Genomic DNA, 23248 nt, shown 5'->3' on the forward strand with positions numbered 1-23248 from the left:
TACTTGGAAACAAAATAATCGTTTCTTTTCTTGTTTTAAATCTTTACTAGTTGGGATCAGAGCAGCACACAGCATGGCTTCCTTCACCTCACTACTGAGATAAATCTCTCCTGAGTACTCTCACTGAGGCCCCATGAATGATATGGTTTATCACTTTAACAGGAAATACCCTCAGCCCTGTGTGGGCTCCACAGTTCTTTCTCTGGGCAGCTCTCCCCTCTTCACTACTCTCTCTTAGGAACTCTTAACTGCTCGATCTGCCCCAGACCCTCAGCTTCATCTCATCAATACAGAGAGTCTCCGTGCTCTGCTTGGGTCCAGGCAGTAAGCTGGGGAAACTATAAGTTCATACCCTTTCTTTCCTCTCTCAGTGGTAATCACTATCTTTTATGGTCTAAAGTCCAATATATAGAATATTATTATCATAATTTATCTGTTTTTTTAAAATTGTTTCAGGTAAAAGGATAAGTCTGGTCCAAAAACATCTTCACTAGAATCGGAAGTTTCATGAGTCCTAAGTAAAGTTGAGATTATTAGAGCATTATTTCTTGAAATTGATTCCAGTTGTAACATGAACTTTTGTCTCTTCTTATTGTGATGTAGTATTCTATGGTGTGGATCACAATGTTTTATTCCTCATTGAAAGATATTTAGTTTGCTTCAAATTTTTGGCTATTACAAATAAAGCTTCTACAAATATTTGGATGCAATTTTGTGTGTGCATGAGAGTAAGTTTTCGTTTCCGTATTGAAATACATCACGGGGGCCTGTTCAACATAAGTGCGAGTTAACTTTTTTTTTGGGGGGGGGGTCTTTTGGTCTGTTTGTCTTTTCTAGGGCTGCACCCACGGCATATGGAGGTTCCAGGCTAGGGGTCTATCGGAGCTGTAGCCCCCGACCACAACTACAGCAACGCGAGATCTGAGCCGCATCTGCAACCTACACCACAGCTCGCAGCAACACTGGATCCTTAACCCACTGAGCGAGGCCAGGGATTGAACCCACAACCTCATGGTTTGTAGTCAGGTTCATTAACCGCTAAGCCACGATGGGAACTCCTGAGTTAAATTTTTTAGGAACTTCCAATTGGTTATCCAGAGATGTTACTGACCCTTTCAAGTGGAGCCCCAGCAAGGGTCTGCCTGGTATCATTTGAGCCAATAAAATGAGAAGAAGTTCTATTCAGAAGCAAAGGAAAGCTTTATGCTTTGATCAAAGAATGGAGAGGTACTGATCTTGGCTCTAGAGAACTCACCTCTCCCTGATGGACCAGGCCTTGGGGGAGGCTGCTTTACAGGGATCTCATCAGCAGGGAGGGGGTGGAGTTCTCAGGGGCTGGCGCAGGCGTGTTGCTCACGCTCCAGGTGCACTGAATATGTTTCTGTATAAAGCCAGCCGCCATCTTGACTCGAAGTGTCTGCACAAGTCCCTGCAGACTGGGAGCCCTGCATGCGGCACCCTATGAGCAAGCGAAAATGGATGAAGCACCAAGGGAAAGAAAAAAAAAAAAGGTTAGACTTAATTTTATTACCCAGATTCTTTTTCCTGGGAATTGTTAAGGAGCTTTGCTGGTGCCAAATCCTTCCTCTGCCTTTCGTCCTGCTCCTCATTCTCCAGGGGGGCTGAGGGGCACGGAGGGGCATAGGTCTGTCTTGTGTCGACTTCCTGCTGAGTTTGGGCGCCAGCGTCAAAACCACAGGTAGAGGAGCAGAGTTTGTCACCAGGCCTAACGGTTCACATCCCTAAGTGACCACCATTTGTCTGAACTTCTGGAGACTAAGGACAGCAAACAATTTCTTATACATGGCTCAATTATTAGCAAGAGAATAATGGTCATGTGTCGACTTTTTCCCAAAAATGAATGTAAAGTAAGTCTTTTGCCTATAGGCAAAAGTGTGCCCTGATGGCAAGGCTCGCTGCTGTGGCCTCAATATCCCTGGTCACATTTTGGTTGTTTTTCAGAAGAGAAACTTCAGGTCACAGAGAGGTTCACATGAGTGGTCTTGAGGGTCATTGCCCCACGTTGTCTCTCTGGAGTCTGGGACTCGGGGTGCTGTTCACTTGTATCTCTAATTTCCCTGATGATTGAAGTTTCCAGCCTGAGTGCAAGGTTCATTTAATGCCTAGGGTACTTGTTATCCCTTTCGTCACTTGAGTCACATTCTGGATCATTGTTGCTTTGTAGGGATACTGGCATCCCAAACCTGGGGGTTATTTCTTTTAGTAATGCTTTAGTCACTTCAGCTGTTGTTTAGTTCTAGCAAGGAATGCTTCTATCCACCTAGAAAATGTATCTACCAGAACCAGTCTGGTACTCTTGTCCTGACACTGAATATGCCAGTCTTCTCTAGATGCATCCCTCTGGTCTGAATGGGCCTTATATGAGGATCTCTGAAAGGTCAAATGTTGGGGTGGTTCATTGTGCAGATAGGGCATGTATCAACTATCCAATTGATTATACGTGTCATGCCAGGAGATACTGTGACCTCAACTAACCAGTTATATAGGGCTTCCTCCCATAGTGCTTTCCTTGATAAGCCTCCCTGATGTCTTAACAAGCTCCAGTCTAGAGAAGGAGGTATTGCCTATGTTCATTAACTAGCCACCTGTGGCCTCCCAGATCTATATCGAAGCCCTGTTTGGGGGCTTTGTCTATTTCTTCCTTTGTGTAGATTGGGAAATAATTGGATGGATCTGGCCTTTGAGTTATAAGGAGTAGTTGCAAAGTTATTGGTTCTAGGGCTGCCCTTTTGGTATTTCACCTGCCTGTTTCTCTTTATTACCTCTGCATTCCCCTGTAGTGACTGCATCAATGAGTCACTCCCACCTTTTTTTGAATCTGTACTGCTTCTCAGAGCTTCAATATGCTTAAGCCATGTTTGACCTGTTTATTCTCTGCAGTGAGCATATGGCTTTCCTTTCAAATAGCCCCTGTACCTGTAGGAAGGCATATGCATACTGGGAATCTGGGTAAACTTTTATCTTTCCTGTCCCTATAGCTGAAACCCAGCTTCTCTACACCAGCGCCAGTTAAGTCTCAGAGACAGAGTTTTGGGTGAAGCTGAAAGAACAGTTTTATTGCTTTGTCAGGAAAAGGAGTCCACAGCAGGTTAATTCCCTCAAAACTGTCGTCCCCTGAGAGGCAATAGCAAGGGATCTTATAGCTTTAGCTTGAAACACAGGGCTGTTGATAAGGACTAGGGTTCCTGCATTCTTCTCCCTCCATAGATCATTTCGAAGTCGTCAAGGCTGGGGTCAGGTGGTCCAGTGACAGTTTCTGGCACTCTTTGAGGTTATTGCACCATAACCTTCTCTCTGAATGAAGATTGCTCATCAAAGGAAAGGGAATGTTAGGGAGTGTTTCAAGGGAGAAAAACTACCAGGTGCGGGATGGGATTGTAAACAAAAGAAATCAGCTGTGAAAGGTAATCAAGCAAGGGAATAATCCTGTGTGAGAAGCAGGTTAGAGTGAGTGAGTGCAAACATAGCATAGCATAAGGGGAACCACTTTAACTAGTTTTTCACTGTAACAATATTTCCTAATCATCAACACTTGAATCAACCTTTTGAAACTGAGGGGAGGCCTCAGAGGCTAAAGGAAAGGTCTTTTACTTCAAAATGTAAGGACACAGGCTTGTACTTAGTTTCCTTGTGAGCTCTAAAAGGATCAGGTGAGGGCTATCAGCTCCATCTTTTGGGCAGAAGTCTCTTGGGGTAGGCTTCATGCCCTGTGACTTGAGTCTGGGAGTCACTGCGTATCCTGCCAGACCAGGCTTTTTTCCTTCTCTCATAAAACTGCTCCCTTCTATGAAACATTCCTCTTGAATATTTGGGAGAGGCTCACTTCCTAGGTCAGGGAGACTGGAATAGATCGTGTTTGTCGTTTCTATACAGTCATGCTCCAGGACCCCCATTTCTGTGGGTAGCAAGGTGGCAGGATTTAGCATGTGACAGATTTTTATGATAGCTACTGGGTTGTCTAAAACCATAGCCTGAACTTGAATTGGCCTTTTGGGGGATAGCCATTCTGTTCCCTTAGAACTTAATAAATAAAACCTGAACCTGGTATGGGTCTATATAGTGATTAGCTGACCAAATGTTAACTTTTCGGCTTCCTTTAGCAGAGTTGTAGCTGCTATTGCTGTAGGCAAGGAGGCTACCCCTTAGTGGTTTGATCTAAATGTTTAGAGAAATAAGCAACCACCTAATTAAGGGGTCCCATTTTTTTAACCTAATCCCAAGGGCAATTACTGTCTTCTCATGAATGAAAAGATCAAGGGGTTTAGCTAAATATGGAAGGCCAGGGCAGGGGCCTGAAGTAACTGCTTTTTCAATTCTTGAAAGGCCCCTTTGTATTCTGAATTCTATTCAAAATTATCATCTTCTTTTCAAGTCTTCATATGGAGGCCTATTAGGCCACAATTAGAGATCTAGATGGGGGGTGGGGGGAGGTGGAGGGAGGGCATTCAGCCATCTCCAGGAAGCCCCTAGGCTGTTTTCTGTTTTTAGGTGGGGGTGAGGCGGCAAATGGCTTCCTACCTTTCTGGGGTAGGCTCATCTGATCATCTGTGAGAAAGAAGGGTAGGTGGTTCACCCCGTTTGTGTTATTTGAGGCTTTTTCTTGGATACCTTTATCCTTAATTGGCTATGTGGTTCAGGGTGGTTACAGTATTTTTGTGAGAGGCCTCCTTAGTAGAGCGGATGATCAGAAGATTGTGGAGGGTTCTATCCTCCAGAAGTAGATTTTTTAGGTGTTGAGGTAAGTTTGCCCCAAAGACGGTGGGGAATTTTTGAACCCTTGGGACAGGACTGTTCAGCAATGTTGTTTTTGTTGTGTGTTTGAGTCCTGCCACTCAGAAGGAAAAATTTATTGTGACTCTGGGACTAATGGAATACAGAAAGCATCTTTTAAATGTAAGACAGAATATCAGGTCCCAGTGGATAGTAGAGTGGCCAGTAGGGTTTAGGGACTACCATTTGTATAATTCTCAGTTGCTTTATTGGCTGCCCTGCTGTTCTGTACCATCCTGTATTCCCCATTGGGTTCCTTTATGGAGAGAATGAGGGTATTAGAGGCTGACTGGCATGTCTAGTAAGACTGGTCAATTCGGCCTGTATCACAAGGACAGTGCCTGATAAGTCCTCTTGACAGAGAAGGTGCTGTTTTCTATTAGGCCATGTATGTCTGGATTTTAAAAGAACTATCATGGGACTGGCTCCTACAGCTCATTTCACCTGTCTCTGGGGCCAAAACCTCAGGATTTACATTTAGGGAGTTCAACTTTCTCTGTCCAGGGAGGTTTGTCCTCAGCCATTACCATTATCATCATGTACTCTTTGTCTAAGGGGACCACAGTCTCCAATTTGTCTTCCATTAGGAGGATAGTAGCCCTCAATTTATGTAAGATATTTTTTCTAGCAGAGGTATAGGGTGTTCAGGGACATACAGGAAGGAATGGGTAAGCATGAGTGCATCCAATTTACATTTTAATTTCTCTGTGAATGTCCTTCTTGAGCCTTCCCTAATATCCCCATAATTATACAACTCTTATTGAGGTAGGAGGTAGATGGGCCTCAGTGCTGAGAACAGCTGGGATTTGTAAGGCCAAGTAAACTGGACACTGTTTCTCTTTGACACTTCAAGGAAAAAGTTACTTGAAGGAGCTGAGCTCAGCTGGAGTAGAGAGATAAGTTGACCACTTCAGTCACTCCTGGGGTCAGGGAGACCTCCCCAATTACACATGTGTAGTAAGACTCCTAGAGGTCAGACAAGGGAGGGGGCGCCAGTCCATAATAAGTCCTGATACCGTCCCAGGACCCTTTGCTCTGGAATCCATCTTTGCCAAAAGATGCGCAGGCATATTGGGAAGGGTCCTGTGTCCATATAAGTGTGAGAATTATAGCAGTATAATTGGATAAAGGTAAACAAAGACCAGGAAGAAGTGTCCTGTATAGGTGATTTCAGTCAGCTCTCTGGCGCACTCCTCACTCAGGGGGACGCCCACACCCGCCCTCCTCTTTACGGTGGGTATTATTGATTTGCTTCTGACTAAATAAACTTCTCTGTGTGCTTTCCCACATGTACTTTGACTTACAATAAACTTTATACCTGTTTTCACAGTATTTGCCTCCTTGAAACATTCTTGCTTTAAACAGGTGGCAAGAATCAGAGCGATTCTGTTTTTAGCCTCTAGGTAATCTAGTGGCTAGGACTCCTGGTTTTCATTCAGGCTGCCCAGGTTCAGTTCCTGAGCAGAAAATTAAGATCTTGCTTCAAGCCATTACTCACTGCTGTCTTTCCAAGATCATTTGGCGCCAAAACTGGAGAATTTTAAGGTAGATTGCTGAAAACCCAGGAATTTCAAGGTAAACTGCAGGTCTCGCCCAGCTGCCTGTGACTTGAGACCTCCTCCTGGCTTTTCTCTGATTCTTTCTCCTGCTGTCTCGAGTACCCCTTGCTCTCAGTCTCTGCTTTGCTTCCTAAGATCCATAGGGCATAATCTCAGTCCACTCACTGTTTTATGGCTCTTCTTAAAGTTTAAGCTGGCAGGGGTTATTCCCCAGGCCGTGCAGATTCAAATAACACTCGGGTGGCAGCTGACGCTGTCCTTGGGACCTGGTGGAAACATGATTTCCAACCATGAAGAGGCCCAGGAGGTCTTCTTTCTCCTTCTTTTCCCTGCTATCAGATGAACTTGAGGGCGCTTGTTCTCTGCCTAAACTACAACCCCCAGCTTGCCGTGTGCCCAAGTGCCTTCTTCAGCATAGCTTGGATCCAGTTGGGAATCAGCTTAGTGCATGCAGCCTCCAGGAAATTACAATTTGCTACACGCCACACTTTGTTTTGTGGGGACAAAGTTACACCCCAGGACCCCATGGGCTCTTCTTACAACTTCCCACTTGGTAATGGCCCACATGTACCACTCCCCACCCTCACTGCCTTAGAGCAGAGTCTTTTTCCTAGAGCAGTCCCCACTGCTGCACTCCATCCCTCCAGCGTGCACCAGTCCTCTGCAACTTTTTCTCCTAGTTCACCTGCTTAGCAAGTTTGCTTTCTGATCTAATAATTTAGTTACCCCTTGGGAATAGACTTTCTAGACTTAACTGCTGTCTTGCCACTACCAAATTCATTGCTTTCAGTGTCAGATAAAATCCTTACGTCCCTTTCAACTTTACCTTATCTGGCAAACAGAGTTACAGATTTGGTTCTTCTGCTATTTACTCTCTGACTTTATGCCCCAAATCCCCTATGGGATTACTCCCCCTTCCTAGTCCTTAGGTCCTGACCCCTGTGGCATTTTCTTTTGTAGCCAACTCCACTTCCTCCAGGAGTCCCCTTTCTCTCCTTGCCTTGGCAACCTATGCACTATTATTATAGACAGTGGATCCCCCCACAAGGACATCATGGCAGTGGCTCTGCATTAGCCCAAATGCCCTCCTCAGGCAGAAAGGGATGGCGCCTCACACAAGGCATCAAGGACAAGGGCAACCAGAGACATCTGGTCAAGTTCTAATGGGAGAATAGAGGACACTCCAAACCTCATCTGCAACCAGAATCTGGAAGGAAATTCAGGGATTGCCCTAATTACCCTTCCTGGGCCTTCTAGGTAATGCTTCTGGGATGCTGGAACATCATTTCTAGGAGGAATATTTATTCTCCTTTGCAGGTTACTCAACATAGGAAGCTCTCCTTCTAAACCAAAAGAAACACCTCTGGAATGTATCCTTAAGGACTGGACATTTTTTTAAGATAGATGGGCTGAAAAAGAAAAAAAACTTCAAACGTATTCTTAACACTGGCCTGTATATAATTTGGGGGATAAAAAATGGCCTAAAAACAGGTCCACTATCTTACTATTGGATCTTTTTTGCCACAAGATGGAAAAACAAACTGAGGCTCCCTATGTTCAGGCCTTTTTGGCCCTTTATCAGTCAGTCGCTCTCTGTGGCTCGAGTCAGAAACTCTCCTAACACTCTAAATAATCCCCTTCTAACTTCCCCCAACTCTCGGTGGGGGGGGGGGATACTGAGCTTCACTTACTCCAACCAATAACTCTTATCAGGTCCTTGAAATGTAAACATAGTACGCTTAACTGGAGACTTTGGCCTTGGGTTAATTAGCTAAGAAGGAAAAAAAAAAGTAGAAAGAGGCTTTAAACTCAAGTAAATTTAACTTATTCCAACTCTTATTTTTGGTTTTGCATTTGCCAGGTAAATTGCCATGACAAGCGCAGTTATGATTCTATATCTTTCCTTTTACATACTGGTTGTTGTTAAAAGAAATGTTGAACTTCACCCTTTTGTTTTTCTCCTGCAGGAATCAGATTTTGTTCTTTGCATTCTTGTGTGTACACATGCTTGCTATAGAACACTTAAATTTCTTTCCTAAATGAAACTCTTTGAGGTATATTCTCTAGAATTGGATCACTTTCAATTATAATCCAATAAAAAGATACTGGACATCAGTGAATAAACAGAGAAACTAAAGGTATTTGTGACTATGGATAAATATGTTTGGTGCCAGTCTGCAGAATGCTGGTGTAAAAGACAGTCCATGGTTGCTAAGGAAAGTAGGATGCATGTTTTAAATAAAAGGTATGGAGAATGGCATTGATTTTTTTAAGAAAAAAAAAGTAAATCTGTCTTACAGCTGGATTGTTTTGGATGGAAAAATAAAGGACAGGCTAATATGGCTACAAAAGTTGTAGAAGTTTTGTGGAAAAGAAAAGATATTTGGTTAGGTACATGGACTTTGTTGGGAATGGGCTGAAGTAAGAATTGGATTTGGTCTCTGTTAAGAAAACAAGGTTTCCTTAAAATGCTGCCTTTGTTTAATAGATTGTGTGAATTTATTGCGTTTCAGTGATTTGGGTTTGCTTATAAGATCTTTTATTACTTTTGTTAAGTGAATAAGTATTATTTCACAATGATCTGTGATTCTCTTTGACCAAGCGTTTTAAAATTTTTGCAGCTTTCATTGTCAGACTTTTGCCATCCTGATGTCTTTATAACATCACAGTAGTCTACTCCTAAATTAGGGAATTTAAGATGGGTAAACAATAGCTGTGAATCGAAGAGTCAGGGCTATGTGAAATCCAAGATGGCTGCTTGGCTTTTCCCAGTCCCCTGGCAAACATAGTTTTTATTTGATGGGTTAAAGCTTTCCTTAGCTATAGGGCTGATGCCCTCACAATGAAAAAGAAAAGATTAAAAAATGTGTTTTCCATTTGAGGTACGCTTTCTATAATCTCCAACAATCAAGGCACTTGTTTCACTGGACAAATCATACAAGCCTTAAGAAATATTTCACAAACTTCTCAAAATTATCACTGTCACTATCATCCTCAATCATCAGGCAAGGTCAAAAGAACTAATGGAAAAACTGGATTCTAACAAAACAAAAATTAATTATATGGGATTAAAAAAATTGCTAAGTATGATTATAATTTTTATGACTTTTGGTCTGACATATTACTGGCTTTTAATCTTTATTTTTCAGATATATAGAACACTCTTCCCTTCAAGTCACTTAATAAATTACAACTATTTGGTAATTTACATCTCTAGGTAAAATTAAAACATTTTTCTTTTCTCTTTGCCTTGTCCCTCCAGAAATTGTAGACCTTTGGGTTCTTCAGCCTTGTTAGATAAGTGAAAACACTGTGTCCTGTCTAGATAAAAACTTTCTTCTCAGGTATTTTTAAGTGCTGTATGCACTAAGAAACTGAAGGAAAGTAACATATATACATATGTTAATATAGATGATATACATTATACATACGTTGATGTGTATGTTGACATATATACATAGGTTAATTACACATAGACAATGGAAAATTACTCAGCCATAACAAATAATGAAACAGTGCTATTTGCAGCAACATGGATGGACCTAGAGATTATCATACGGAGTGAAGTAAGTCAGAAAAAAAAATCATATAAAATTTTTTAAAAATGATAGAAATGAACTTTTTTACAAAACAAATAGACTTACAAACATAGAAAACAAACTTGTGGTTATCAAAGGGGAAAGGCAGAGAGGAGGGATAAAATGGAAATTTGGGTTTAATAGATACAACATATAAAATAGATAAAAAAGTGATCCATTGTAGAGCACAAGGAACTGTACTCAATATCTTGTAATAACTTATAATGAAAAAGAATCTCAAAAAGAATATATACATGTACAACTCATTCACTTTACTGTATACCTGAAACACTGTAAATCTACTATACTTCAATAAGAAAAAAGCAAAAAGTAATAAATGGGACATATACTTGGATGAGTCCTCCTTCTCCCTTGAGGACGTGCCTGAAAGTGAGGACTTTCCCTGGAGGGTTCTTGGACTCTGCTGGTAATTGCCTCACTTTGTGCACTTGCTGCACTGGTTCTAGGGGGCAGGGCTGGTATGAAGGGGACCCTCAGTCCTGTGGCCCATATTGGGATATATGAAGGAAGGGGATAGGGAGGGAGCAGTAGGAGGAGGGTTAGGGAGGAGATCAAGGAGGTCCTCAGGGAGAGGATCAAGGACTGGTATTACCTCAGTGGGGGAGAATCCACATCCCTTTTGAAGGCACTTGTTCTGCTTTAAGGCCATAAATTTCATCCCAATTCTTTTGTCTCGGACATATTAGGTCCAATTCTAAAATGGTGTTGTAATTTAGAGAGCCACTGATGGGTCTTTCCCCAGCTCTCACCTGGTATTGGACCAGGGCTGTATTACATAGGAAGATTAACTGTTTTGGGGTCAGGAAGTGATATACAAAACAATTCCAGTTCTGCAGGATGCAACCTGATGGGCTGTCCTTAGGTATGCTGGACGTGTGTTTCCCCACACCTTAGATGTTCTATTTTGTATTTCTTTCCAAATACTGAGGAGGCAGTTGGAGTGATTTGTTGGCAGAGAAATTCTGCAAGATTTGACCCAAATAAGATGTCCAGTTCAGGAAATTCAGAATCAGCCCCAAATTGTTGATGGATTCCACAAAAATGACCAAAATAGGAGGCATCCAAATAGCATGGACTCTGATGTAACTGGGCGTCCCCCTTGAATGTGTAGTGGCCTGCACATGTGATAGTCCCTCCTCAGTCAGAATGTCCCACAGGGATTGGACAGGACACCCCCAGGCCAGAGCAGCTTAGCCACTTGGTTCCTAATCAACTTGGTCCCTTAGGGAGTGGCTCAGCTGTGTGAGGCCGGGCTCTTCTCTTTCCGCCTTTTGGCCCAAGAGGAAGGGTTTGTGGGACTTCACGCTGGATGAGGGTAAAAGCACAAGGGATTCCCACAGGCACTCACCAGATCACTGGGGCAGCTGGTATTCTGTGCTGATACTGGGAGGAGAGCCCATGGAACTTCTGTCACGAATCACTGAAGGTTCACCTCCCAAGCAGAAGAGGGAGGAGAGGTCAGGCCTTGGGCGTTGCCTGTTCTTGCCAGCAGCTCACAGGGCTTCCTGATAATGGGGTGCCTGGTCTGGTGAGCAGCTCACAGTGCTCCCCAGCCCACTTCAGAGAAACTAGTGCTGACCAGAAGAGATCAAGTCCCTGGTTGTGTACTGACCTTGGGACCCTTTCAGGCTTGGGCATCCTGGTGCCTCTTCCTGAACTCTGACCAAGTGTCCTCATTCCATTTTGTCCAGTGATCCTTATTAGCTGGGTGTTTTCCCGGTCTCACATCTGGGCTCCCAGGACTGGCCACTTTCCTTGACCGCACAGAAAGTGACGACAGAGAACGCTACTCTTGACCCTTGGAGGTTGGCATGGAGGGCAGAAAGCCCCGTCGCAGCCACTACTGTGTCTGACGGGAGTCCAGAGGGCAGCACTTCCGGTGAGACAGTGGGCAAGGCTGCCATAGCTCCCTCTTGTCCACAGGTCCCCACTGTTCCCAAGTGTCTGGTAGGTACCTCGGCAAGGCCAGCCAGAGGCAGTGGGCAGACATGCATGAGTTTTAGTCTCTGATTCCCAATGATGCCACAGTATGATCTCCTCAAGGGGGGCACAGTCCCCATTAACCTGGGGACCATACTGTGTGCACAGCACACCTGGGTATCAGCTTGCTGGGCAGAGTTGCTTTGAATTCAGCCAAAGCTTGCCTCCTTTTTACCCAATCAGAATGTAGTCAAAGATCATACTCATTCATCCTCACTCAAACCTCCCCAAGCCTCTGCTTCCTCCTGTCCTCCTGCTGGAGATGGGATGAGTCTGGAACCTAGTGGATGGGTGTAGGCAAAAAGGCTATGGTCCATCCCATCCCAAAATTTGTTACTGACCCTTTTGAATCCGGCCCCAATAAGGGTTCTCCCTTATCGTGAGGACCAGTGTTAGTTACTCCAATAGAGGAGATGGAGTTCAGTTCAGAAACAAAGAAAAGCTTTATTCCTTGATCAAAGAATAAAAAGGTATAAGCTCACATTGTAGAATACAGGCTCTCCCTGAAAGGTCCTCGTCAGGGCTGCTTTATAAGCTTCCTGCTGGCAGAATTAATTTAGGTTGATTATTTTCAAGAAACAGAAGACTCCCAAAGTCTTTCTTTTTATCACTCTCATAGATGCCTAAAGAATTTAGACAAAGGGCCTGTTTCTGGAATAGAGCTATTGCCAGAGATCTCTACCAAGAGTATGGGCTGGGGAGTTCCCATTGTGGTGCAGGAGAAATGAATCTGACTAGTATCCATGAGGATGCGGGTTCAATCCCTGGTCTCACTCAGGGCGTTAAGGATCGGGTGTTGCTATGAGCTGTGGTGTAGCTCGCAGACGCGGCTCAGATCTGGCATTGCTGTGGCTGTGGTGTAGGCCAGCTGCTGTAGTTCCTATTGGACCCCTAGCCTGGAAAATTCCATATGCCGCACGTGCTAACCTAAAAAGCAAAAAAAAAAAAAAACCAAAAAACCTCTGCGGGCTAGATGTGATGGGGGGACTCAGTAGGACCCAGAGACCCTCTGTGTTCCATTGTTTCTGCAGGGCCCAGCAAACATCTGTTTATTAAACATTTGCTTTTCCATCTCCATGTGAATTGCTTTCCTTCCCTTTGAATCCCTAAACCACTACCCCCAATGTCTCCTTTTGTCCTTAGCTGAAGATGGTACTTAAGGTAGTTATTCTGTTGTCTTGGGTCTATCCAGTGTATAAAAGTTATTAAACTTTGATTTTCTTTTATTAATCTGTCTTATGTTAATTTAATCCTTAGATTAGACAGAAGAACCTGCAAGGGTAGAGGAAAGTTTTTTTCCTAACATGAGGCATGAGTTCAAGTGAGAACAGTCATCTGTAAATGTCCGAAGGTATGGTCTTTTGTACAGGCTTCAGCAAGCCCTTCAAGCAAACTCTTCTGTTAGAAAGAAGTTTAGATTTAGCTTTGGAGTGGACAAACCCAATGTGCTGAAGTGTTCAGCAGAGAATAGAGCCCTCAGATGGTGTCTCACATTTGAGAGACTAAAGCCTGCCGTGCAAAATGGGTCTTAGCATTTACTCTTGAATCCTGGATAAACTAGAGAGGAACTATTAACTGGCAGAAGTAAAGTTGGTGTTTCAGGCCCTTGCCTCAATGCATTTGATCACAGTTTGCAAAGTTATTGTTTTACATATTCAGTTGTAACACATGCTACTTTTCATAATAAACGAAGGGTGACTCTAAAAGAGAAATGGAGAACCCAGAGAGTTGCCTTTGGAATATATGAAGGCTGTTAGGGAGGGAAAAAAATGTCTTCTGTCTAGCCTTCTATGTTCTCTGGCTGGTCTAAGAATGAAGCTGGAATAAGACAAATTAACAGGAGAGAATCAAACAAAAGTATAATAACATGTAAATAACATCACTGGAAATAGACACAGGAGAACTGAGTAACCCCCAATATGACTGAAACCTATACCTTAAATACCATCTCCAGTTAAAGATAAAAAAGATGCTGGAGGTAGAAGTTAGTGGCTTCAAAGAAGAGGAAGGCAATTCACATGGAGATGGAGTAGTAAATATTTGGTAAGCGAAAGTTTGCTGGTCCACCAGAGACGTTTGGGCACAGCGTGAACTCTGATCTCCGGGCCCTGCTTGGTTTAGCCCACCCCATCTAGGCCACAGTCTTTGCAGATATCTCTGGTGACGGCTCTATTCTGGGAACAGACCCTTTATTTGAATTTTTTAGGCAGCCAAGGGAGAGGCAAAAAGAAACACTTCCTGAGTTTTCTGTCTCTTAAAAAATAATGAACCTAAATCAATCCTCATACCAAAGAGAAAAATTTGGCGGTGGCAAATTTTGCTCCCCTAAAATGCATTAAAATCTATTCAAGGAATTCACATTTGTCAAATAGGATTTCACAGTATTATGGGGCAGAGGATTTTTTTTACACCTTCCTTTTTCCTTATTATAAAATAAGAATGTCTACAGTCATTGCCCTATGCTTTTCCCAGTATTATATATTGGGTGTCTTAGGGCCACACAGTTTGTTCCATTTATTTCACAGGTCCAGGAAGACAGAGGTCTTGTGCCCCATTTGGTATGCTTAACTATGTGCTAAGAGTCTTATTTGCACATGAGTCTTATTTAGATGATGATATTAGATTTTGAATTGCTACTTTGGTTGATTCAGACTTTAGGGGGTCTTGGGAGAAGGTAAATGTATTTTGCATGAGGAAGAGACTTGGATATTTGAGGTCAGAGCATAAGTTGTGATAGAGTGTAAAGGAGTCACAATGATCCTAACTTTTAGTGTTCATGCCTCTGTGTAATACTCTTGAATGTGGGCAAGGCCTATGACTTGGTCCTAATTAATAGATTATGGCAAAAATGATGATATGTAACACCTATGATTACATTAAATTTGATGTCAAAGAATCTGGGACATTATTCACTTGATTACAGACAATACGGCTCTATCTTCTTAGACTTATTCTTGGAGTTCCTGTCGTGGCGCAGTGAAAATGAATCTGACTAGGAACCATGAGGCTGCGGGTTCAATCCCTGGCCTTGCTGAGTGGGTTAAGGATCCAGCGTTGCCATGAGCTGTGGTGTAGGTCGCAGATGTGGCTTGGATCTGGCATTGCTGTGGCTGTGGAGTAGGCCGGCAGAAACAGCTCCTATTAGACCCCTAGCCTGGGAACCTCCATGTGCCACTGGTGTGGCCCTAAAAGGACAAAAGACAAACAAACAAAAAAACTTATTTTCATTCTCCTGGTGAAATTGAAGAAGTAATTTGCTATGTTAAAAACATACTTACAGAGGAGTTCCCTTGTGGCTCAGCAGGCTAAGGATCAGATATTTTCACTGAAGCAGTTTGGATCACTGCTGTGCCATGGGTTTGATCCTTGGCTTGGGAATTTCCACATGATGCAGGCATAGCCAATATATATATACACACACACTTATGGAAAGTGTCACCCACCTTGGAACTACAAGTTACCTTTAGAAACCATTAAAACTGATTTGTAGGAGTTCCCGTAGTGGCGCAGTGGAAACGAATCTGACTAGGAATCATGAGATTGTGGGTTGGATCCCTGGCCTCACTCAGTGGGTTAAGGATCTGGCATTGCTTTGAGCTGTGGTGTAGGTTGCAGACATGGCTTGGATCTGGCGTTGCTGTGGCTGTGGCGTAGGTCAGCAAATTCGACGCCTAGCCTGGGAACTTCCATATGCCATGGGTGTGGCCCTAAAAAGACAAAAAAAAAAAAAAAAACCCACGAAAAAACAAAAACTGATTTGTAGAGTTAGGGGGAAAAAATTAAGCTCTTAGTTCTACAGGCAAAAGGAAATGAATTCTGGCACCAAACTGAATGAGCTTGGCAGAGGCTTTTTCTCCAGTTAAGACTTCATGCTAGACACAGCTCAGTAAATGTCATAATTTCAACCAAGAAACAACCTTAAGCAGAGAAGGCAATTGAGCTATACTTGGACTCCTGATACACAAAAACAAGATAATAAATTTGCATGTGTTTTTTTTTTAACTGGTATGTTTGCAGTAATTTGCCACATAGCAATAAAAAACTAAAGCATGAAAAAGAATCTACCATATTTTCCCAGAAATTAACTCCTGCTTTTTTTCTCTCTTTATTCCTATATTTCATGTTTCAAATCTATATTGGTTACCTTGTGACAAACAGAAATAGGTACATATAACTTTTGAGTAAGTAGGAGTTGTTCCTTGACTATCAAAGATGAGGGCAGCTGGAATGAAGTACGTGGAGCAGGGATGGTTTCATGACTTGCTCTGGACTAGTAAGTACCCATGATTGACATGATGACAAACATGGTACTGATCCTCTTCAAGTTCCTCCTCAGCTCAGGACTGTGTGAACCTATTTCTTGGAGTCCCTCTTTTGTGGAGCATGGTGACAACTTCCCTTCTGGATGAAGAGGCCCTTTTTCTTGGTTCATTAAACCTGCTTGCCCATTATTCCCATCACATCTGAACATGCTGGCATGGCACCACATCCAAGTCATTAATATCCTCTTGGTTCTCAGAGTATCCCGTAATCGACATGATTTTCCCTGATGACTCTTCTCTGGATTAATACAGTCCAGGTGATAACTCTTGGAGGTGCACAGCAACTCCCATCAGCATGGAAGATGATGTAATGTGAGGAAAATGAACCCATCATTGGCTCAGCATTCTTTTAATACAGTATCAGTCCCAGTTTCCACTTTTTGAAAGTGAATACCTAAGAAGGAATACTGTATGTAGAACTTGGGGAAGAGGATGTGCTATTTCTTTTGCTCACTTACTCATATCATCTCAGTTCCTTCTGTTACCAGATATATGTCCCTAAACTTTTCATTCTTTCTCCTCCAGATTTATTGACATCTTCAATGATAAGTACTGCTGGGTCTCTAGTTGATAGAATGTATTAAGGTCCTTTATGCTATTTCTTCTGTTACATGAGATCTATATGACATAATTTTATAAGTGTTATCAATTACAAAAGAAAAATGTAAATAAGTCATAGTAATTAAATATTAGATAAAATATAGGTACAGATATTTAGGTCTTAAAAGAGAAGACTAGAAACATGTACTAACAGTACCTCAGGATAAACTAACGGTAGACAAGGAGAGATTTCCATCTGTAGAAGATTTCAGGTAATAAAAAGAAGGGAGGGGACAAGAGAATTTTCATTCTGTAGCCCATAGTGGAAAATGGAAAATGATCATAATTATCAGAAACAGGAACATAAAGAGACATTGGGTGTTTCCCGATAGAAATGTAAAGCATCACCTCTGGAGTGATCTTGCTAAAGAAAAAAACATATTAACCAAAAAGGTACTAATCTGATCAGGCTTCTGTTTATAGCTGTGGATGATTGTTATGCTGAATGTCTAGTGAACAGGGTTCCTTGTACTGATTAGTATACCATACTTTATGTCTGAGAATGTCTATGAAAAAGTCATTTATTATATATCAGACCTTTGATTTTGAATAATCAAGTGATTTTTTTTTAATCAAAATATAAATTGCAAAGGAGGGCCATCAGAAATAGATAATTGTAATAGACAATTATAAACTGAAACTATAGGCCAAAACAGCTAGATTAGATCAGATTTAGAGACCAGCTGTACCATATAATCAGAGAGAAACTAATCAGCATGTTATGTGTAAACTTTTCCTAACCACACAGAATCTGAAATTATAAAATTTAGCAAGCAAGTTTTCTTTGATACCAAAAAAATAGGTATGGGGAGACCCCCAAAAATAATATTTGAGCCCAGTCCACTCCACTATTCCGTAGTCCATGAGAAAACATAGGCAGAACAATAAGAGTAACAAAATAAATGAGAAGTATGAAAAGTAAAAAGATAATATTCATCATATGCTTAGGATTTCTGATATGTAATATCCAATAATCTAAAAAAATCAGGGACTTAAAATCATCTCAGCTCCTCCTTAAGATAGTAAACTTTATAGAACAGAATTTGTATGAGAAGCTAAGTATACTTAGTGAAGAGAGGGAATAGGTGATTGTGAGTTTTCTCTGACAGCCCCTCCCCCTGTCCTCACCCCTGTCTGTGCTCCAACTTCCTCATTTCCCATTAGGGTTGGGACACACCCCATTGCAAGCACTACAAGGATTGCAATAAATAAACTCATCAAGTCTTTTGCTGGGATGCAGCATTTCCCTGAAAGCCTTAAGTTATGAAAAAGAAGCCAAAAAAAGAGAATGCTTTGTATGAAGACAGAGGAAGGGCAACACCAAAGAATAAAGGAAGGTCACACAGAGATGGACTAGTGGCTGGTTTTCACCCTAAAGTCTCGGGTAGGACTGTCTGGCTGAGAAATTCCCTCCAGATGCTCAGGGTTCAGCTTCAGGGTTCTCCACAACAGGAGGACCTTGGCATGAGGGTGAAGACCTCAGCTTAACAGAGGGAGGCATCCAGGGCCTGGCACAAGCCAACATGAACACTGCAAGCAGAACCTGCAGCCACCTCGACTCTAAAGCAGAGATCGGTGCACAGCACTGACCCTGCTGGTGGTTCCGTGACAGCCGTTGGCGTCCGTGACGTCACCGGATGTCACGCCTCCTATCTTCCGTCTTCAGAAAGCTGAGGCTGTGAGGACTTCGATCTGAGGCACAGAATTTTCTCAGTAGCAGAAGGAGTCTCAGGTGCTACCACGTGTCAGGTAAGACTCTAGATGAGGCCTGAGGGGATTTCGAGCCCAGGAAAGGAGGGCGCCCACCTGTTCAGAGCCCCACCCCAACTCGGGGGAGGCTTGGGAATGTTCAGGCTGACTTACCACCTCCTCTTTGGCAATCTGACTGAGGTGATGGCCTTTGTGTACAGGGATCAAAGTCCCTGACCTGCCGGTCCTCAAGAAAAGGCCCCCAAGTGAGTCCTGAGGGGAACCCCCCCCACACACACACACGCCCCAGAAAGGTGGCGACTCACTGAGCCTCGGCTGGGTGATCATCCCTGAGAGGCTCCTAGACAAGGGAAGCCGGAAGTGCTGCTGATGACCCTGGCCATTGGAGTCTAAGGGAGGGGAGGCCTTATTCTGAGACAGATGGTGTCATGTCACCAAGGAAGGCACTTCAGGCCCTTCAGGGGTCCTTATGAGCACCCCGACTGAATCCTTAGTGATCCTCTGACTCCAGGACGGAGGGTGTACACGTGTACACAGCATCTACCCCTCTTGTCAGCTCTCCATGTCTTGTCATGAGGTTCTTCTCACTTCCATTTTTGGGGTCTCACAGAGATGGGGCCTTGCTTGGAGTGAGGCCTCAGGCAGTAGATGTCAGTGGACACGATAGTCATGACTGAAGGCACCACCCACCCCAGAACACAGGTGGCCCCACAATGTCCAGACATGTTAGTCCTAGGAGACTGTAGGCAGGGATATCCAGTTAAAAAGTACCCTCAGTTCCTCTTTAGTGATCACTGGGAGTTGTGTCTTTAATAATAGGAGTGAACAACAGATTATCGGCGGAAGAGAATCTCATCCAGTGCCAGGAACTCGAGTGTAGACCTTGAGTGAGGCCTATGGAGACACATATTCTAGTGCAGGTGGCATTTCCGTGAGCTCCACTCTGCCTTCATCTTTAGCCCTTAGACGCCTGAGGCAGGCAGGAGTGGTTAGAATTCTCACAATTTCCCTTGACTTTCTGGGGCTCAGAGAGTGAGTGTGTTTGTCTGAGTTGTCAAAATAACAAAAGGAAAAGTGTACATGGGGTTCCAGGAGGCTAGGTTAAGTCACAGAATTAAGACCTGGGGAATCAGCCAAGCTAGGACAGAGGGAACCTAACTGAGGTGCGCTCCTTCTGTCAGTTCAGATGTGTCAGGCAAGGAGCACCTGATGAAATATTGCTCCCCTCACGTGGGGTTTCAGTGAGCAAACTATTTGGATATACAGGCCCTATAGCACCTTAGGTGAGCAAATGACAAGGCCTAAGTCCTGTTAAGATCAAAGTAAGGTCCCTGAAAGAGGTTTGAGGGGCTCTTCCATCCCGTAAAGGGTGGGCCATGGAGTATCTAGCCCATACTCTAACCACGTGTAAGCCTAGTTATCGTGTATGGATGAGATTTCTCATTCCTTTTTTCTCTGTCATCTCAGCAAGAATGGGCCTCTTTCTGTCAGGAATAGTATTTGGTATCAGAAGGTGGGGACTGAGACCTATGTAGTAGTCAAAGTAAAGACTTTAAATGGAAGCTGAGAGAACCACATATCCCAGAAGACATGGGCCAGAAATAACTCAGCTTAGCCCTGTAGTCAGCCCTGTGAGGCCCTGGGCAGAGCCGTCAGGCTGAGGTATTTCCTCACTGCTGTCTCAGTGAACTCAGGGTGGTGAGGAATAAAAATGGATCTCCAGAGTCCGCTATACCTGTCTACTGTGACCCCTGAGAATTCTCAGCCTATCATGGCTGGCTCTACCCTGAGGAACATTGAGATTTCCTCTTTCATGTTCTTGGGGGACATAGCAACTAGGGAGTCCAGAGACATGTGAGACTTATAGCACTGTTAACAGGAAAAGTCCATTGGTTGTGGCTATTACCAAAGCCTCCACAAATGACCTTATTAGCTAAGTCACTCACATGTGGCTTCATTCTCTTAGGTGGTGATTACATTTACCCTCCTTCCTATCCGCTGTCTACTGCCACAAGGGTCATCATGCCTTGGCATCAGAAAAAAAAAAATCTACAATACTCATATGATCAGTGCCCTCAGACCCACAGTAAGACCCATGGTCTGGAGGTTGCACAGGTATCCAAGGCTCTGGAGGAGACCCATTTCTCTTCTCATCCTCTGATGCTTGGCAATTTGAAGGAGGATCCTGATGCTGGTATACTCAGCATTCCTAAGGGTCCCCAGAGTTTCTGCTCCTCTGCCAGCACAGCAACCTCATCCACCGAATTGGATGAGGGATCCATGAGCCAAGAAGAGGATAGTCCAGGCACCTCACAAGCTGCACCAGACACCGAGAATGTGCTCATAGATGATCTAGATGATAAAGTGGTTATGTTGATGATTTTCCTACTGCTCAAGTATCAGATGCAAGAGCCAATAACCGAGGAAGAGATGTTGAAGATTGTCGACAATTGCCAAGCCCACTTCCCTGAGATCCTCATGAGAACCTCTGAGCACATGGAGATCATCTTTGGCCTTGATCTGAAGGAAGTGGATCCTGCCAACCACCGCTATGACCTCCTCATCAAATTGGGCCTCACCTATGATGGGATGCTGCATGGTGAAGTGGGCATGCCCAAAACCGGCATCCTCCTGCTTATCCTGGGTGTGATCTTCATGAAGGGCAACTGTGCCACTGAAGATGAAGTCTGGGAAGTTTTGAGTGTGATTGGGGTATATTCTGGAAGGAAGCACTTAATCCTTGGGGAGCCCAGGAAGCTCATCACTGAAGATTTTGTGAAAGAAAAATACCTGGAGTACCGGCAGGTGGCCAACACTGATCCTGCCCAGTTTGAGTTCCTGTGGGGCCCCAGAGCCCATGCTGAAACCACCAAGATGAAGGTCCTGGAGTTTCTGGCCAAGGTTCATGGGATTGACCCAAGTTCTTTCCCATCTCAGTATGAGGAGGCTTTGCAAGATGAAGAAGAGCGAGCCTAAGCCAGAACTTCAGGCAGAGCTGTCTCTCCTTCCGTGGCCAGTGCAAGTTCTAGTGCAAAGGCTAGGAGCTTCTCTCATACCTAGGGGAGTCAGGGATAGTTTCTTCATGCATTGTTGAAAGAGTTAGTGTTTTTAGAATTAAGGTCTGAAATAGGGCTGAAAGGAAGATTATATGCCTGTGTTTTCCTATTTTATATAATATGTAACTTGAAATTCTATTTGATGTATTATTCACATATTCCTTTTAATATAAATTGCCTTCAAAAATATTCAGGTTTATGCACGCTATTGGTCATATATTGAATCCTCTAATGAGTTTTAATAGTACGAATTTTGTAAAACAAATTGTGAAACCATCTTTTTTTGTCATCTCGAATAAGAAAACATGGCATATCTATAGCCATTTACTAGAAATGTGAAAAAAATCAGCTTTAATATAGTTGGGTTCAAGAAATAGAGAACATATTAAAGATTTTCAGTCTACGGCCCTCATTTTAGTTTATAAAATTAAATGATATATGCTTAAGTTTACTTAACCGTTTATGAATATATAAGAAATAAATTTCAATAAATTAGATTCCATTCTCGCTTGTTTTATTCCACAACCTTCATTGAACATTCGCTCTTTAGAAATCACTATGTTAGTCCTGAAGATTATAGGATATATAAGACCTGGAACTTGTCCTTATAATTTTTACTTACAGGACTGACAATCCAATAATAATAATGGTGGGATATCAATAGTATCTAACAGGCAAGTGAAAGGAGTTTGCAGGTGTTCCATAGGGGGCTGTCAAGCATAAATGCCCTGGGACATAAAAATTTAGAATTTGGGAAAGATGAAATTCTTCTATGTTCATTCTAAGTTAAATTTGGATATTTGGCAAGATGAAGCTGACGGGTGGTAATCAAGGATCAGATCTTCAGATGGCATGTCTCAGAGTTGAGACTCAAAAATTGGAGTGGAAAACTTTGCAGTTAGTTACTTTGGGTTCATGGCTTAAAAAGACATCTCCACTGGGGCAGGAATGAAAGTTTGTCTGTAATCTTGTCCTTGTGCCATTGAACATAACTCACAAACCAAATCTTAGGCATATTGTCAAGGAGTTTTTGAGAGAGAACAGTGATACTTTCTCGAGGTGAAATGCCCAGAAACCATTGGGTTGGCATTTGTTGTCCTGGGCTAGGAGAGCCAGAGACTACTCCATTTAAGGGATATTTAAAATAGATTATTTTCTGTGTAAGTGTGAATAGTCTAAGAAAATGCTTATATTTTTGATAGTCATGAAATTAATGAAAATGGAGTGGTTTGAATGGAACAGAAGCTAAAGAGGAGAAGAATTGTTCCTTGTCGTACATCTAGGAATTTCAAGTTGAGTCTGGCTGGAAAAGAAATTTCCTTCCCTATTATTAATGCAACTTCAGAGGGGATGCATTTAATCAGGATTACTTGCTAAGCAATGTTTTGGCTGATCTGATATTCCATATGCTATAGTACTTTATATTCTCTGAGACATAGTGGATATTTAAAAATCACGTACATGAGGGCAGTAGAGTCAGTGTTCAAAATAATCACAGTAATAACTGCCATTCATTAAAGACCTGCGGTATGCCAAATATTGTGCCAGGTGCTTTACATATGTTGTATTTTGCAACAGCCCAATATAACAGGGCTTGTCAGACTCACTTCTCAGATGAAGAGTCTCAGATT

General features: G+C 42.8%; 1 protein-coding gene and 1 pseudogene across 3 annotated transcripts in view; both read left to right on the forward strand.

Annotated features, from left to right (window-relative positions):
• The first annotated feature begins 1415 nt into the window (after positions 1 to 1415).
• Positions 1416 to 22112, forward strand: LOC100520818 (melanoma-associated antigen B16 pseudogene; annotated as a pseudogene). 2 transcript variants are annotated; one of them, XR_014835243.1, is made up of 4 exons: positions 7668 to 7720; positions 16142 to 16202; positions 18016 to 18600; positions 20528 to 22112. The product of XR_014835243.1 is annotated as a melanoma-associated antigen B16 pseudogene, transcript variant X2 (transcript). The 2 variants fall into 2 exon arrangements; XR_014835242.1 differs by lacking the exons at positions 7668 to 7720; positions 16142 to 16202 and adding an exon at positions 1416 to 1511.
• Positions 6140 to 23248, forward strand: part of CFAP47 (cilia and flagella associated protein 47) — a 560199-nt gene continuing 543090 nt past the window's right edge. The window contains exon 1 of the mRNA XM_021080094.2: positions 6140 to 6366. The gene's annotated coding sequence lies outside the window, so the exon portion shown is untranslated. The remainder of the gene's footprint in view (positions 6367 to 23248) is intronic.

Source organism: Sus scrofa, chromosome X (assembly GCF_054392235.1).
Source record: "Sus scrofa isolate SSC_HxYL_T2T_F1_AM1 chromosome X, Sscrofa_HxYL_maternal_Yorkshire_Landrace_v2.0, whole genome shotgun sequence".
NCBI lineage: Eukaryota > Metazoa > Chordata > Mammalia > Artiodactyla > Suidae > Sus > Sus scrofa.